The following is a 14,984-nucleotide window of genomic DNA, read 5'->3' on the forward strand; positions in this document are numbered from 1 at the left end:
GTTTGCAAACACTACACAATACAGACCACAAGGTATGGTTCCCTTAAAGGGACATTATACACTCATTTTTTCTTTGGATAAATGTTTTGTAGATGATCTATTTATATAGCCCATAAAGTTAAAAAAAAAATGTATAGTTTTGCTTATTTTTAAATAACATTTCTCTGATTTTCAGACTCCTAACCAAGCCCCAAAGTTTTATGTGAATACCGTCAGCTACCTACTCCAGCTTGCTCCTGTTTGTGTAAAGGGTCTTTTCATATGCAAAAAAAGGAGGGGGGGGAGTGTCTTATTTCCCACTTGCGGTGGGCTTTCCAGCTACCTTTTCAACAGAGCTAAACTGACAGCTTCTAAGTAAGTTTTTAAACAGTTTTATACTGGATTTTTTATATCAGTATCTGTGCATCTTAATCTTCATAGTAGTGTCTATTACATGCAGTTATATGGAAATGAGTGTATACTGTCCCTTTAATAACTGTTTCACTGCTGGGCCACTCACAAAATGTAGCTATAGAGGAAACACTGTTATACACGTGTGTACAGATGTATTTAAGTATTTATATGTTTTATTGTATATGTACTGTACATATTTAACATTCCAATGCTCTTCACTTACAGAACAATGTACTTTTTATTGTAAATACATATTTCTATATGAATCTGTATATTCCTACACATGTATATCTATTCCTGTAGATATACAGGAATAGATATACAGGTATTAACATTATTATTAATCTGTTGGCGCTCTACAAATAAGAAGGAATCTGTTGGCGCTCTACAAATAACCGCTAATAAAATATATATATATATATCCACTGGCTTTATATAAATTATTTGTCTACCATTGCATTGTTTTGCATTGTATTGCACATCCTTATGTATCTCCTTATGCATATGATGTATACATACATCTATATATTCACGAATAAGTGATCTGGTTTTGTATATATTATATGTTTACCATTGTATTGTATTGTATTGCATTTCCTTGTGCATTTCTTCATGTATCTCCTTCTTATGTCTTCTTACTCCTCTTCTTCTTAAAGGGACATAAAATAAAATTATTCTTTCATAATTCAGACAGAGAATACAATTTTAAACAACATTTAAATTTACTTCTGTTATTTAATTTGCTTCCTTCTTTTGATATCCTCAGTAAAAGAAATAGCAATGAACACGGGTAAGCCAATCACATGAGGGCGGCATCTATGTGCAGCCACCAATCAGAAGCTATTGAGCCTATCTAGATATGATTTTCAGGAAAGAATATCAAGAGAATGAAGGAAATTAGATAATAGAAGTAAATAAAAAATTTGTTTAAAATGGTATTCTCTATCTGAATCATGAAAGAAAAAATGTGGGTTTAATGTCCCTTTAATCATTGTCCGTTTTCAAAATTTTAAAAACTTTTCATATTTACCGTTTTGCACTTATAGGGTTAACGAGATTGTTAAGGTACCACCAATAGGAGTGGTTTTCTGGTTTTAAATGATGTACACCTGTGCTACACTTTTATATCTATGATTACGGTCTGTGGGACCGAAACCGGTCAGACTCTTTTTTTTTCTCTCTACCCTCTGTTTGGGAGCCTGCCTATTATGTTTTTTAAAAGTTGTTCAAATAAACTTTTTTGATTTTTATTATTTGGACTGCTATGACCTTTTTTCTATTTAAATGTATACTATTGCACTTTTGTTCTTAAAATAATAAAAAATATTTGAAAAAAATTAATACTTTTTACCACACTGCAAGAACTAAAACATATTTCAACCTCTTAATCAAGAAACTTAGTTTCTCAGCTTAGTGTAAGATCTAAATAAAGATTAAATAAATGTATATGTGTCTAGTCAAAAAAAAAAATATTATTATTATTTTATATACTGGAAAAAATTCTATATAATCCATAAAATATATCTATATATTGTATAGTATGTGTAATTTTTAATAATTCTTCTTATTAATATGTTTTAATATTTTATATAAACACAGTTCCATAGCTAAAATTGACTACTCCAGAATTGTTATTGTTTAAAAAGATAGATAATCCTTTTATTACCCATTCCCCAGATGTACATAACCAACATGCTTATATTAATATACTTTTTACCTCTGTAATAACCTTGTATCTAAGTCTCTGCTGACTAGTCTACCCCCTTATTTCAGTTCTTTTGACAGACATGCATTTTTTGCCAATCAGTGCTGACTCCTAGGTAACTCCACTGGCGTAAGCACAATGTTATCTATATGACACACATGAGCTAACACCCTCTACCTCTAGCTGTGAAAACTGTCAAAATGCACTGAGATTAGAGGTGGCCTACAAGGGTTTAGAAATTAGCATATGAGCCTACCCAACTAAGTATACCAAGAGAACAAAGCAAATTTGATGATAAAAGATAATTGGAAAGTTTTGTTAAAATGGCATGCCCTATATGAATACTGAAAGTTTAATTTTGACTAGACTGTCCCTTTAAAACAATTCCTGAGGGGTTAAATAATACTGATGAGGAATCTTACAGAATGTTTAAATACCAGAGAACTTTAGACAATTTGGCCATTTATGTGCACAATAATTACTATTTCTGGTAACTGTTAATCGGTTTTTGTCTACTTTTACTGTTTTGTGTTCACCTAATATTTTAGGTTAGCATCTCTTGTGATTATTGTTCTCTGCACCCATTACCTCTGAACATCAAGCCATGCTATTTAGTTTCATCCTCCTTATCATGCATTATCTCTCAACATATTTGAATTCCCAATTTCTTATCTTGCTTTTTCTTTCCTATCCAAAAACTTTTGTTTTCTTCATCAACCTATTTCTTACTTCTCTTAATTTGCCACTTAAGACCCAGATAAAGGTCTTTGTGCACCTAAATAATAAAAGCCTAGCATTTAAAATAAAGAATAGTAAATATGTTTAATAGAATCCAACCTATTCAATAAAACACAAGTAACATCCACAAAGGAAATGTACATCAACATACCAAAAAATAATTCGGAAATGGAGACAATTATATGAAGTATATTCTTGTTCCTTTGAACTTTTATGAATGTGCTAATGTTAGAGACATTTGGTCTTCGCAGCTGTTGTGGGAATAAAAAAGATATTCTATGTTTACACAATGAAATAGGAATTTGACATACAATTAAGCATACAACCATCTGAATTTAACTCTGTTTCTGCAATATAGGGATAAATTAAAGCAATTCTAAAAAAAATCAAACAGCATTTAGCTTTTTAAAATGGTTTGCAGTCAAGATTGGTGTATGTATTGTATTCTTAGACCACTGATATTATATTAGAGGTGGATAAAAGCATTCATTACAGAAAACCCCTCAAAAAAGGGGACACACAGAATACCCCCCCAAAAAAGGGGACACATTTATAATTCAGACAGAGCAAACAATTTTAAACAATTTTCCAATTTATTCTATTATTAAATTAGCTTCATTCTCTTAGTATCCTTCATTAAATAATAGGTTCAGGAGCAGAAATCCAGTACTTGGAGCTAGCTGGTGCTTGGTGGTTGCACATAAATGCCTCACCAAATGTGTTCAGCTAGCTCCCAGCAGTGCTTTGCTGCTCCTGAGCCTACTCTTCAATGAAGGATACTAAACTAATGAAGCAAATTTGATTATAGAAGTAAACTAGGACATTGTTTAAAATTACATGTTCTATTTAAAGCATGAAAGTTTAATTTTGATTTTCTGGTCCCTTTAAAGGGATGTAATCACATTCTTCTAATTTCAGATGGTAAATTTCAGCTGGGGAATCTAAAACTTCACATTTTGGGGCCAGCAAGGCAGCATTTATCTGTGCACAAGTGTTTACTTGCACTGCCCTTCCCCTTGCAGGTCTTACCAATCCTTATGATCAGTCGGGGATGATAGAAGTTAGCCACTTCTGAGGTGGAAATGGCTTAAGAGACTGTTGTCTTTAGAAATAGAGTGCTGCTTGCTAACTTGTGAGTGTAGCGGGAGCTGCTGAAAAGACTGCTTTTGCTGTTTGACAAATTGAGCCCATACTATCATGTCAATTAATTATGTATTTTTGATTCACATATTGAAAAGGAATTTCAAAGAGCGTCTCCTACAAACATCAGATTGCTAAATGAATCCATATCAATCAAAATCAAATAGAAAGAAAAAGTTGCTTTCAAAAATAATGCACACCACTCTAAATTATAAATGGAATTATTTCTCATCTTTCAAAGTTAAATAAATTTGATCCTAATGCTTTTTTTTTTTTTTTTTTTTTTTCGAGTGAGAAAATCTTCAACTCATGTCTTATTCTTTCCTAGTTCCTCAAACAAAGAAAAAATAGTTATCTCAGATGGTGTTTGGCCTCCCTTTCTATGCAGTTCAAACCCCTAAGAGGCATGCCCATTTGGACTAGGGGCATGAAACAGAATATTCTTCTTTCATGATTCAGAATGATACTGTGTTCAATTTAAAATAATTAAAAAATATATATATTCAATTTACCTCAAACATCAAATTTTCTTTTTTTCCTGGTATCCTTTAAGTATTTAAGTAGTCTCAGGAGCGTGCACGTGTTTGGAACACTATATAAAGCAGTTTATCAATGTTATACATTGGTCAAACACTGCTGCCATCAAAACAGTTGCCATATTATTATTATTATTGTACTTTATTTATAAAGCGCCAACATATTCCGCAGTGTTGTCCATGGCTATAATTCATATAAGTAAAACAATGATACAATAATTGTAAGAGACTAGACATAATTTCACAAACAAATACAGGAGGAATTGAAGGCCCTTGTCCCCTGGGAATTTACAATCCAGGGGCGCGATCCGATATAGATCGTAGTTTGCGGCGCAAGCGAGGGAACCCCCGCCGCCCGTAGTTTCAGCTCGCAACTCGAGCTATCCAATATACGGCGCCGTCAGATGCTAAAGTGCCATAAGTCGGATAAACCAGCGATGTCCAGAAATCTACATAAGTACAAATTTCTGGAGTCGCCAGTGACTTACGGCACTTTAGAAACTGCCGGCACCTACAAAACCTGACTAAGTTATAAAATCACCTGTACTGTCTAATACGCCTCCCAAACATAGCCCGACACGTCTAACCCTCTATCCGCTATCCCCCCTCACTCTCCTAATAATAAAAAATGTATTAACCCCTACACCGCCGCTCCCGGACCCAGCCGCCACCAAATAAAGTTATTAACCCCTAAACCGCCGCCCCCGGACCCTGCCGCCACCTACATTAACTACCCCCTAATGTGAGCTCCTACCCCGCCGCCACCTACATTAACTACCCCCTAATGTGAGCTCCTACCCTGCCGCCAGCTACATTAACAACCCCCTAATGTGAGCTCCTACCCCGCCGCCAGCTATATTAAAATTATTAACCCCTAATTTAATCCCACTACACCGCCGCCAGCTATATTAAATTATTAACCCCTAATCTAATCCCCCTATACCGCCGCCACCTATATTAAATTAATTAACCCCTAATCTAATCCCCCTACACCACCGCCACCTATATTAAATTAATTAACCCCTAAAATACTAAACTATCCCTACCACTAAACCTAAGTCTAACCCTACAAATAGCCCTGAAAAGGGCTTTTTGCGTGGCTTTACCCCAAAGTAAACAGCTCTATTGCCAGCCCTTAAAAGGTCTTTTTGCGGGGCTTTGCCCCAAAGTAACCAGCTCTTTTACCAGCCCTTAAAAGGGCTTTCGGCGGGGCATTGTCACAAAGAAATCAGCTCTTTTGCCTCTAATCTAAATCCCCCTACACCGCCGCCACCTATAATAAATGTATTACCCCCTAATCTAATCCCCCTACACCGCCACCACCTATATTAAATAGATTAACCCCTAATCTGACCCCCCTACACCGCTGCCACCTATATTAACTATATTAACCCTAATTATATTAGGGTTAATATAGTTAATATAGTTATTATATTATATATATTAACTATATTAACACTAATTATATTAGGGTTGATATAGTTAATATCGTTATTATATTATATATATATTAAGTATAATAACCCTATATAACTCTAACACCCCTAACTAAATTCTTATTAAAATAAATCTAATTAATATTAATATTATTAATTAAAATATTCCTATTTAAATCTAAATACTTACCTATAAAATAAACCCTAAGATAGCTACAATGTAATAAATAATTACATTGTAGCTATTTTAGGGTTTATATTTATTTTACAGGTAACTTGGTATTTATTTTAACTCAGTACAATAGCTATTAAATAGTTAATAACTATTTAATAGCTACCTAGTTAAAATAATTACCAATTTACCTGTAAAATAAATCCTAACCTAAGTTACAAATACACCTACACTATCAATAAATTAAATAAACTACAAATATCTAAACTAAAATACAATTAAATAAACTAAACTAAATTACAAAAAAAAAAAACACTAAATTACAAAAAATAAAAAAAGATTACAAGAATTTTAAGCTAATTACACCTATTCTAAGCTCCCTAATAAAATAACAAAGCCCCACAAAATAAAAAAAAATCCCTACCCTAATCTAAATGAAAAAAGTTAACAGCTCTATTACCTTACCAGCCCTTAAAAGGGCTTTTTGCGGGGCATGCCCAAAAGAAATCAGCTCTTGTCTGTAAAAAAAAAACACAATACCACCCCCCAACATTACAACCCACCACCCACATACCCCTACTCTAAACCCACCCAAACCCCCCTTAAAAAAACCTAACACTAAGCCCCAGAAGATCTCCCTACCTTGAGTCGTCTTCACCCAGCCGGGCCGAACTCTTCATCCAATCCTGGCGATGTCTTCATCCAAGCGGCAAAGAAGAAGTCTTCCATCCGGCGATGTCTTCATCCAAGCGGCAAAGAAGAGGTCCTCCATCGGGGCGAAATTTTCTTCCAAGCGGCATATAGTTAATATAGCTGGCGGCGGTGTAGGGGGATTAGATTAGGGGTTAATCTATTTAATATAGGTGGCGGCGGTATAGGGGGATTAGATTAGGGGGTAATACATTTATTATAGGTGGCGGCGGTGTAGGGGTAGATTAGATGCAAAAGAGCTGATTACTTTGTGACAATGCCCTGCAAAAAGCCCTTTTAAGGGCTGGTAAAAGAGCTGATTACTTTGGGGAAATCCCCCGCAAAAAGCCCTTTTAAGGGCTGGCAATAGAGCTGTTACTTTGGGACAATGTCACGCAAAAGGCCCTTTTAAGGGCTGGTAATATAGGTGATTACTTTAGGGGGATTAGATTAGGGGTTAATGTATTTAATATAGCTGGCGGCGGTGTAGGGGGATTAGATTAGGGGTTAATAATTTAACATAGCTGGCGGCGGTGTAGGGGGATTAGATTAGGGGTTAATAATTTTAATATAGCTGGCGGCGGGGTAGGAGCTCACATTAGGGGGTATGTAATGTAGATGGCGGTGGTGTAAGGGGCTTGCATTAGGGGGTATGTAATGTAGATGGTGGCGGTGTAAGGGGCTCACATTAGGGGGTATGTAATGTAGGTGGCGGCGGTGTAAGGGGCTCACATTAGGGGGTATGTAATGTAGGTGGCGATGGTGTAGGGGGATCACATTAAGGGGTTATACATTTAATGTAGGTGGCGGCGGGGTCCGGGAGCGGCGGTTTAGGGGTTAAATACTTTATTAGGGATTACGGCGGGGGATCGCGGTTGACAGGTAGATAGACATTGCGCATGCGTTAGGTTTAGGTTTTATTTGGCAGGTAGTTTAGGGAGTTACGGGGCTCCAATACACAGCGTAAGGCTTACTACGGCTGCATTTTGTGGCGAGGTGAAAATGGAGTAAGATTTCTCCATTTTCTCCACGTAAGTCCTTACGCTGTATATTGGATACCAAACTGCGCAGGTTTGGTATACCTGTCTATGGCCCAAAAAACTACGGGCGAAGGCAGAAATATACGAGCGTAACTTCTAGGTTACGCCGTATATAGGATACCAAACCCGCGCAAAATTCGGCGTCGCCGACATTTGCGGGCGACGCTGCATATTGGATCGGGCCCCAGATGTGAATGCTACCTACCTAGGTATAAGAATACTGAGAATTAAGTACATTTATAAAAGAAAATCTATAAGAAAGGTAATTTTTTCTTTCTTTTTGGGTATGCTTAATAGATTTAAATATATTAAGATATATAGATATATATAACTAATTGTAATTAAATGCAGTATGATATAATACTGTATATTATCAGATTTAAGGCCCTAAAGAAACAGGTATACTCATTTGAACATTATCCAAACAAAACAAATTAAACTCTGCCCTGTTAGCATTCACCAAACCCTGCTCTAAAGACAGCTTGAAATAATTATGTCAAGGGTGTGAAGGTTTATAAAAATAATCAAGTCTAGTAGGAAGTTTATGTTTGCAAAGGAGACACTTAGTCTAAGATAACGGATGAAAATAAATAGCTAGAGCAGCTGTGCATAGTGACTGATTCTAACCATGTTACAAAATTGTGTAAAAAAATAGTAGCAACCAGATTATGATATATTAAAAGTGTTGGATAAAAAGAGAGAGAGAAGAGGTATCAGTGAATAACAAAACAGAGAGGTAGGGTGAGTGTGCGTATGTGTGTGTGAATGAGTATTGCATGTGTGATGGAAGTGAGATTGTGTACATACTGTATGTGTAATGCATTGTGTAATACAATGTGTGTGCGATAGTAGGTGTGTGTGTGTCTATGTGATGCTATGAGTGTGATGGCATGTGTGTCTGTGTGATATGTGTGTGTGATGGTGTATGTCTATGTGATGTTATGAGTGTGATGGCATGTGTGTGTTAGTGTTTGATAATGTGTCTATGTTATGTTATGAGTGTGATGGCATGCGTGTGTTGTGTGTCTGTATTATAGTATGTGTGTGTGATGATGTGTGTCTATGTGATGTTATGATTGTGATTGCATGTGTGTGTTATTGTGTGTCTTATATGTGTATATTATGGTGTGTGTCTTTGTGATGATATGAGTGTGATGGCATGTGTGTGTTAGTGTTTGGTGGTGTGTGTCTATGTGATGTTATGAGTGTGATGGCATGTGTATGTTAGTGTTTGGTGGTGTGTGTCTATGTGATGTTATGAGTGTAATGGCATGTGTGTATTAGTGTTTGGTGGTGTGTGTCTATGTGATGTTATGAGTGTGATGGCATGTGTGTATTAGTGTTTGGTGGTGTGTTTCTATGTGATGATATGAGTGTGATGGCAAGTGTGTGTTAGTGTTTGGTGGTGTGTGTCTATGTGATGTTATGAGTGTGATGGCATGTGTGTATTAGTGTTTGGTGATGTGTTTCTATGTGATGATATGAGTGTGATGGCAAGTGTGTGTTAGTGTTTGGTGGTGTGTGTCTATGTGATGTTATGAGTGTGATGACTTGTGTGTGTTACTGTTTGATATTGTGTGTCTATGTGATGTTATGAGTGTGATGGCATGTGTGCATTTGTTGCATGTGTGTATACTGGTAATATGTGTGTGTCGTGTGTATGTAATATTATATGTTTGTCATGATATTTTTTTATGTGTTTTTGTGAGGTGGTAGGTGTGCAACGGTAGACGTGTGCCTGTTGTGTATGATTGTATGGGTGTAATGTATGTGATGTGTGCCTTTGTGTGATGATCATGTGTGGGTGTCAGCAGCGGAGAAAAGTACAAGAGATAGAGCGTAACAAAAAAAAGAGAAAGAAAAGATAGAGACAAAGTAGACTTAAAAATTAATTGAGATAGTGGGAAAGAGACAAATTTCTGATATGTCTCTCCCATCTATCTTCCTAATGTTTAAACATCTATCGTAATCCATTATTAATTTACATAAAAATGTGGAGTGGAAACTAAATATCATACTTGGTGACATCATCTTAAAAAGGCGACAGGACATCAATTAAGGGCTTTAAGAGGCTTTCCGGCAGCAGTCTGCTGTAAAATATTTTTTCCAGCTAACTGATTTTTAATATAATGTAACCTCATGGGGTAAAATTACCTGGTAACCCGAGATATAATGTCCTATTTGCTTAGTAGAAGCATTCTCAGAACTGCATGGTGTGTCCAAACTAACATGTGTTGCCCTTCATCATATCGCAATTTGATTTTAATCTGGGGTGGAAATCACAACAGTTGGATTTCAGTTTTTTTTTTATATAAATCCAATGTATCCAAAATTATTGACTGATGTAATATATTTTCTTTGTGGCAAGAAAAAAATATAATAATACAAAGCCAATACATTCTGTGGTGTTAAAAGTGTTACAGTTGTAACTGAGAAGAGAATTATTTAGGTTTGAGTTAAATAAAGAATATGAATAACATATATACAGAAGAAAATTGCAAGCACCTTCTCATTTGTCACAATGCCATAAGCTCCAGTGTCAACACTTAAAGGTTAGATAAATCTTGCAATAATGATTGCGGTTTACTAATGCATTTGGATCTCATATAAAGGTTTCCTTTTCCCATGGTCAGAAAATTAAAATATTCATGGAATATTCCCTAGGGATTGTTCTATTCTTTGCAACTTTATTAAACAACTATACAATACTGTGGCATCCGTATTGCTCTTTAAAATGATTTGGAACTGATGCATTTTATTTTGGTGCATTTTTCCAGTCCTTGAAGATAAAATATATAGAAGTTTATTTTTGTATTTTTAGCCTTTGTAATTTGTAAATACAAAAATGCCTAGTGTTTGGGTTCTCTTCTCTGCTCACCTCCTCCTATAATCAACAATTAAATAATATTGTGCCTTCAAGCAGAACAACAGAATTCAAACCATACACCATATCCACTCTAAAGCCTTTAAAGCAACATCAGTTCTCTTGTTGTATTCTTTTTTTCTTGTCTTTAAGAGATGTTGGTAAAGCCTGGCTCTCCCACTGTTTTATGAAGATTTGGAAAAAATTTAATATCTATCTGTTCATTATATATTTTTGAATTGGAATAGACTGTTTAGTCTACTTAGAGTAATATATTTATTTTCTGAGAGAGAAAAAAATTAAACTATGCAGTCAAATTAAAAAGACATGTACAAGCCAAGTGCAGTAATGGGTAAGATACTAAGAGACATGCTAGTTCTGTAGCCTAAATATCTCCAATTTACATGGGTAGACATGGAATGAAGGGAATTCCAGCTTGGTGTAAACCAGCAAGGCAAACAATGTCTTAGTGAATGTCTCTGTTGACACCTCGACCATTTCCTTTCATAGATAGGGAAGTAGTGGACTATGGTGTTACATTGCAAAACCCTGACTCTTCTTATGTGTTGTGGAAGTGTGACTGTATCCCATGAGGAGTACCTGTTGCATCATACTAATAGTGTTTCTATTTCTCATAGGATTCAGTAAGTGCATTCAACCAATTACAACTTATATGAGAAGCTATTATTTCTATTGCATATAGAGCATATATAGATAGGTTTGTGCAAGTTAACATGTGTCGGGATAGCACAACCTCAGTGTTGGTCCTTATCAGGTCTAAAAATTAGGTAAATACAACCTCAGATGAACAACAACACATGACATATTACACCGTGTGATGATTAATTTAACAAAAATAAAGCCAAGATGGAGAAGCCGTGTATGAAAAACTAAGTACACCGTTACTGCTTCCATAGCTTCTCTCTGCGTGTATTTAGTCTCCCTATGGGAAAAAGGGGAAGCGAGATGCGGACTCCTTGCTCAGTGTGCTTAGAGGAATATGGCTACACCTCACTGACAAGGCCCAATGAAGGCCGAAACGATTGTCTGGGGTTGCTGTGTTCCTTCTTCAGAGAGGAATTGCCTGGTATTTTGGCATTGGACTGACCATAATAGGCAGGATCAGACTAATATACTACAGGAAAGTTCTACTCTGTGAAAAGCATTACTGGGCTAAAAGAAGCTTCACCAAGGTGGTAAATCGCCATAGAACAGGCTAACAATAGTATTGAGCTGGTTGTTCATTCCTGTAAGTGTGCTTCTGTGTGTGTTTAGTCTTCCTATAGGAATTAAGAGGCTAAGTAGCAGCCATGTGCTGCTAATTAAATGCCCATGATAAATTGATCATCGGCAAGTATGACCACCTCTATAAAGGCTGAAGTTTTAGCAGTTTGCTGGTCTGGAGCATTCAGGTGTGTGTTAACACAATGCCAAGGAGGAAATACATCATCAATTATCTTAGAGAAGCAATTGTTGCTGCCCATCAATCTGGGAGGGGTTATGAGTCAATTTCCAAACAATTTAAAGTCCATCATTCTACAGTGAGAAAGATTATTCACAAGTGGAAAACATTCAACACATTTGCAAATCTTCCCGGGAGGGGACGTCCCAGCAAATTCACCCCAAGGTCAGACCGTGCAATGCTCAGAGAAATTGCAAACAACCCAAGAGTTCATGGCAGTACAATTAGAAAAAGACTGAACAAGTATGGTTTGTATGGAATGGATGCCAGGAGAAAGCCACTTCTCTCTAAAAAAGAACAAAAGAACATGGTAGTATGGCTTAGGTTTGCAAAGTTGCATCTGAACAAACCACAAGACTCTGAAACAATGTCCTTTGTACAGATGAGACCAAAGTGGAGATGTTTGCCCATAATGCACAGCACCATGTTTGGCGACAAATATACATAGTATATCAGCACAAACACCTCATACCAACTGTCAAGCACGTCGGTGGAGGGGTGATGATTTGGACTTGTTTTGCAGCCACAGGACCTGGGCACCATGCAGTCAATGAGTAGACCATGAACTTATCTGTATACCAAAGTATTCTATAGTCAAATGTGAGGTCATCTCTGTCCGAGAGCTAAAGTTTGGCTGATATTAGGTCATGCAATGCAATAGGACAGTGATCCCAAACACACCAGCAAATCTACAACAGAGGCGCTGAAAAATAAAAGAATCAAGGTTTTGCAATGGCCAAGTCAAAGTCCAGACCTCAACCCAATTGAAATGCTGTGGCAGGACCCTAAGAGAGATGTGCATAAACGAATGCCTGCAAACCTCAATGAACTGAAGCAACGTTATAAATAAGAGTGTACCAAAATTCCTCTACAATGATGTCATACACAAAATCATTACTTCAAGTTATTGCTGCTAAAGGTGGTTCTGCAAGCTATTGAATCATAAGGTGTACTTAGTTTTTGGCACATGGCTTCTCCATGGTGTAATATGTCATGTATTCATCTGAGGTTGTATTTACCTAATTTTAAGGCCTATGATTGTTATTATGTCCTAATATGTAAAACCATAGAATTCAAAGAGTGTGTATTTTCTTTTTCGCACTACTGTATGTATATATATAATATATGTTTGTACATATGTATTTATGTATTTATATGTGTATACAGGTGCAGATCTACCATTGGTGCAGCAGGTGCAGTTGGACCAGGGCCCAAGTGCTGGAGGGGTCCCATAGCAGCCAGTGTTCATATGCACTTATATATAGACATATATAAGTGCATAGGAGCCCTTTGCAGCTAAGTAGATATAAACATGTAAAAACATATTTATGCAATATTCATTTTTTTAAAAATAGTTTTTATTGAGGTTGTGCAAAATGTACAACATACTTTGAATGCCACATTACACAAATGTCAAATTTTCAGGTTTGACAAAAGTTATCAGACTGAACATAAACAAGATTACATAACGTAGAAACAATATGGCTCCTCCAACCTCTTTTCTTAGATTATATTCTGTGTTTGATTCCTCCTAAAACATAGAAGGCCACTCTTGGACCTAACCATCATTATAAAACATAGGAGAGGATGATTAGTATTTGAAGTGGCCACTTTTGGACCAAGAAAAAATTGCTATGTGATTAGCTAATGAGCTGGAGTTAGGATATATAATACAATGATATAGATTAGTGTTTAACTAAATACATTTTAATAGAGGAAATATTTATACCAGTAAGTATGTGAGGTTTATAATAACATAACTAGAAGTGTTGTATAATAATAAGAAGGAATTAGCGCCTAAATAATTATGGACAGGTGTTGAGATAAGTTCACTTGTCTTTTTAATGTCGGGGGGGGGGGGGTTTGACTATAGAGTGATATATATCTGGTTCTATTCTTAATAATAAGGAATTCCGTATTGAGTCTCATAGTGATCCAGTTTATGATGTTGTTATATTGCAAGATTGGGAACATGTAAGGAGTGTTTGTTTTAGAGCTATCCTATGATGTTATAGAGCATATAACTTGCTTTATGGTCTACCCCCTAGTAAGAACTGAGGTGCTGGAACATAATTAAATAAATAAATAAAACTTGACTACCTTAACCATAAATGATGTCTACACTAGTGATCCTGCACTTATATGTAGTTAAGGGTGTTAACAAAAGGAATGGTATAAGGTTTAGAGGCAATCTGTGGGCAGATATGTCTCCTCTTATTAACTATGGACCCCTTGGTAGTTAAATAAGAGATAGTACTATTTAGGGGGGTTAATATCTGCTACCTATAGGCTCTTTAAACCAATAATTGTATAACAGACACATATTAATCTTATTACAAGTAGAGAACATAATGAACATTCAAAAATAGTTGGTCCACAATTCTAGGGCTTTTTCATGAAAAACCAGATTAACATTAACTTCAACGGTTATTCCCCTATCAAATGTAGCAGGGTTAGGTTAGGCTTCAAACAGTTTGTCATCAAGTAAACAAATCCTGTATCTTATAGTTTGATAAAAGTAAATACCAACCTGCAAACAGTGTACATACAACTGCAGAAGAATGATTAACTTTTAACTAGAAAAACATGTGTGCACAAGTCTTAGGGGCTCCTGTCATTAACTAACCCCATTTTAGTCTAAAGTAATCTGTATATTATAGAGAGCAATGAGTGTCCAAGGTTAGCTTACAGTTATCAAGGACAGTGTAAATATCCCAGGTTAGATGTGTAATTAAAAAAAACCCATAGAGGAGCATACAGAGAAAACTAACGGTAGAGAATTAAACACCCTGGGAGAAATAGTATAGCA

The sequence above is a fragment of the Bombina bombina genome, chromosome 4 (assembly GCF_027579735.1).
Source record: "Bombina bombina isolate aBomBom1 chromosome 4, aBomBom1.pri, whole genome shotgun sequence".
NCBI lineage: Eukaryota > Metazoa > Chordata > Amphibia > Anura > Bombinatoridae > Bombina > Bombina bombina.